This window comes from Bidens hawaiensis, unplaced genomic scaffold (assembly GCF_021521415.1).
Source record: "Bidens hawaiensis isolate Kalapana, Puna unplaced genomic scaffold, B.hawaiensis_p1.1 tig00036359_1, whole genome shotgun sequence".
NCBI classification, from domain to species: domain Eukaryota; kingdom Viridiplantae; phylum Streptophyta; class Magnoliopsida; order Asterales; family Asteraceae; genus Bidens; species Bidens hawaiensis.
The window spans coordinates 122,025-126,396 of record NW_027496344.1 but is presented as its reverse complement, the minus strand read 5'-3'; the positions used below and the strand labels follow the sequence as shown (position 1 = coordinate 126,396).

The window sequence follows — 4,372 nt, the reverse complement described above, 5'->3', positions numbered from 1 at the left end:
ATGTAAAGAATATCGGTTTGATTGTGATTAAATAATATACTATTTGATTGTGAATAATTGTAATTTACGGTAGGATTGTTGAAGATTATGTTGATTAAATTGTGTAACCATTCAAGTAATAAAACTGATAGCTCATGCCCGGATTTTTATCAAGAATTTGGGATCAGATTATCAATTAATATATACAGACCATATATAAAAGATTTGATAGATTACCATCTTGCCCTTGTTTGTTATAATGCATCTAATGGTTGAGATTTATTCTTACATTTCTTAAGAAAAAACTACTTTTTATTACAACCTTACTCTCTCTCTCTCTCTCTCTCTATATATATATATATAGGGTTGGTCTCAATGAAGAACCCTATTTTTGTTAAGAACTTAAAGAACTAATCTCAACCACTCATTTTCTTTTTACATTAAACATTAAATAATTAATAAAAGGGATATAATAGTAACTAGTTGGCAACCCCGCGCGTTGCTGTGGATTAAACCTAGTTAACATATGTATGAGTGTTGCTCGACATCAATACTATAATAACAAAAGAGCACTTGAGTTTGTTAGCTACATATTAGTTACAGTATAGAGTACAATAAACCATAATTACAGAAGAGTAGTTGTCATCCTACCCACATTTTATCTAAAAGTTGTGTAGCTTGGATACTATATTTGTCTAGTAGTCCTAAACGCCCATATTTGTGCCAAAACAACCCTCTTACCACATTTGGTTACAGCCTTTGCTTCTTGGTATCAATTTTTCATATAAATATGCACAATTATAACACCCAGAAACCTAATGAACACTGCAATTAAAGAAATTCACCAACTAAATATGGTAAAATTAGGTGTTAGTTTCATTTGTTTACAGATGGAGATAACTGAATAGGTAAAACTATTAGGTTAGGCGGTAGTTTCATTTGTTAATGGATTTGAAATTCAAAGAGAAAAGATGTGATACCTGGTTTAACTCCACAGACAACGCGACTTCTTCCGGCGAACCGTCCGTCGTTTCACACAACCACAGCCACCAAACGTATGATGGCGGGTGGCGGCTAAAGAATCAGATCAAGGGTTTCGTTGGTAACTGGCGATGGTAACCGAGCAGCGTCTAAGTTAGTGACATCGAATGTGTGTGTGGGGGGGGGGGGGGGGATGAGATTATAATATAATTTGCTTCCCAACGGCTTGTGGGTGTAGCCAACTTGAGTCCCTCAAACTTAAAATAAACCAGTTGAGTTTATCTTGTTTTCTGGCGGAACAAAATGCATCCCGCTGTCATCTTTCCATATGAGTTTAACAATAGAAGATTGTCTGCAACATCTTCTTGTATGGGGTTTCTATTATGTCCGGATATGAGACGTATTTGGAACCAAATCGACGTAGAAAACTCATACATGACTAGAAAATCAAGCAATTTCACACAATTTATGGATACATACACATCGATGCCCTGATCACCAATTCTTGAATCCGTTGCCCGTTTTAATTTCTTTTGAGTGGTTTGGTTAGCATATAAAAACAATATAATATATTTTTGAATAATATGGCTAATAATAAGATTAAATGTGTTACATTATAGCTGGAAAAGTGGGCGACAATAATTAGAAGCCTCCAAAATCCAAATGAATGAGCTGCAAAATGCAAATCGCTTAGAATTTGCTCGCATAGCATAACTGGAAGCCGATATTTTCGCTCTCTCTCTAACATTTGGAAAGCAACAACAACACCACACCAGATCCCAATTCCTTCCTAAATCAAAACAATCAACACCAGATCTATCATCTTCCTCTTCATCCTCCCCAATCCCCCTCAAATCAATTCTCGCAAAGGTAATATTATTAATATTAATCATATCCAATTCTTATCGTTAAATCGTTATTTCGGGGGTTAGGGTTTTGTTTTCGATAAAATCATTATTATTATTATTGTCTACGGTTGTTGTTGATTTATTATTATTGTTAATATGTTGTTAACACTTTCAGTCCAAATTACAGGCAACTTTTATCACTTACAATTTACGCTTTGATTTATACAATAAACACCCATCTGCTTCTAGTTACTCGATTTCCCGCTTCAATTTCATATTGGCAGTCAACTAGGATATTATAATTGAAGGTTTATTATTATTATTATTATTATTATTATTATTATTATTATTATTATTATTTGTCATTTAATAAATTAATTGATGATTTCTGCAATTTATATATACCCATTTCATCTGTTTCTAATAATTTGTGCAATCTATACCCATTTGATCTATTCTATCATTAGGGTTTAGTTCATTTGGGGATACTCAAATAACCCAGTTAATGTTTGTTATAACAATAATCATGTTCTAATGATTTGCAATGGGCAAATAGGTCATTTCATTTCATCAATGGATACAACACAAACAAGATGGAGAAAAGTTGCATATGGAGGTATGCAACCCGGGTTCGACGATAATCACACCGATGACACCTTCCTTCAAGAAATGGTCATGAACGCAAACGTTGTGAAGCGCGACATGCTCGATTCGGTTTCCATTTCTCAGTACCTTTGCATTGTGTCACTAGTCGTTTTAGTGTGGGCGCACACGCTTAACTCCACGATAACAGAAAAGTTTCTTATTGTTCTTGATGTTACCCTTGTCGGGTCGGGCTTTTTTATTCTTGTTTTAACCGCCAAAATGCTTTCGTTGAATCTTTTACTCAGTTACGCCATCAAAATCATGTTTTTCACAACTGGTTTGTATGTGTTGTCGCCGATATACCACACGTTGACTCGGTCAATCAGCTCGGATTCCATATGGGCCTTGACCACGTCACTCGTTATTCTCCATTTATTCTTGCATAACTACACTGGGTCAACAATAAGAGCTCCCGGTGCGTTGGAAAACCCGACTTTGACGAGTAATATTTCGTTAAACGCATCGATTGTGGCATCACTTTTGATTGCTTCGCGTCTTCCTTCGAGGGTTCTTGTTTTCGCAATAATATTATTTTCTAGGTTTTTCTTTTTGCGCCGTTGGTTACTTATTGTCTTAAAAAGTACTCGTTTTGGTTGCATCTGTTGGTGTCTTTTGTGTTGATGGTAATAACATTGGGTGTGTTTATAGGTTGCATAAAGTGTTGTTTGTGGTGTTGTTGGGGGTGCTGGTGTTTGTTAACTTGGTGTGTCCTTATTGGTTGATTAGGATTCAAGAGTATAAGTTTGAGATTAATGGTCCATGGGATGAAGCAAAGTTGTGTTTCAATATTACAGACTGAAGGGCGTTTTCGTCCTTTTTTTTCTTTGATAACTTTTCCAGTTATTTATAGAATACTGAATGTTGGTTTACATGTTCATCTGTTCATGTATATATCATTATTTGTTCATTTGATCCAACTTGTATGGAATTAAAAAAGTGTGTGTGTGTGTCTATAATGTATACTATTTTGTGAAAGCAAGTTATTAATTTTGTTGAGAATAAAGAGGTACTAGCAAAGGTGGTTATGTTTTAGAAGATAAAGTGTGCATGTTCAAGTTTGGTGATAAAAAAAAATAAACTTTACAAATGTGATGAACTATGTCACCAGGCAATCAAATCAAAATGAATCTTGTGATTCCATTTCCACTACCGAACCACACTCAAACGGTCATACCTGCAACTAGAGGTGAACAATCGAGTTTTTTTCTAAATCGGACTGGTTAGAAACTAGTTTGGATTTGGTTAACAAGCATTGGATTAAACCAAATTGGTTCGGATCCAATCTGGTTTTCAATGGAAATAATCCAAACTGGTAACAGACAGCTAGGGTCGGAACCGAACCAATTGTAACTTAAAGAAAATTGCACTTTGTTCTTAAAAGCAAAACGTTATTACTTGGAAATAGGCATCGAGGTAGTTTGGTAGTACTTTTGGTCTTTATATTATGGTCTTCGTCTAGAGTTTAGTCATCGTCAAAGTTATCGTGTCATTCTTTGTAAACGAGTTCTTATGCAATAAATGGGATCCAGAATCACTCTAAATAGACCCCTTACCACCTCTATCACACTATCATCTACTTGTCTACAACACACTTCCTATCATTTCATCATTTACATAATAAGCAAGTCACATCAACAATCATACGCACTAATAACCACTTGACAATCACTATCCTTGGCGATACGTTCAATATCCGAAGATCGTTCACGCACCAGCAAACATTATATATTAGCTACCTGGTATATCATCTATAGCATACACTTACCACTTAATGTAAGTGTATTCACACTTCACATCGAGTATGCACACAACCCTGAAAACGTAACAAGGAAATGGGGCTAGAAACTCACCTGAACTCGGTTACTTCTTCCGTTAATGGTTACTCATTTCTTTGGCGGTGCACGGCTGGCTGTATAACA

The 4,372-nt window shown here is 35.3% G+C and overlaps 1 pseudogene; it reads left to right on the top strand.

Moving 5' to 3' along the window:
- Positions 1-2,378: 2,378 nt before the first annotated feature.
- Positions 2,379-3,382, top strand: LOC143588422 (phosphatidylinositol N-acetylglucosaminyltransferase subunit C pseudogene; annotated as a pseudogene).
- Positions 3,383-4,372: the final 990 nt, after the last annotated feature.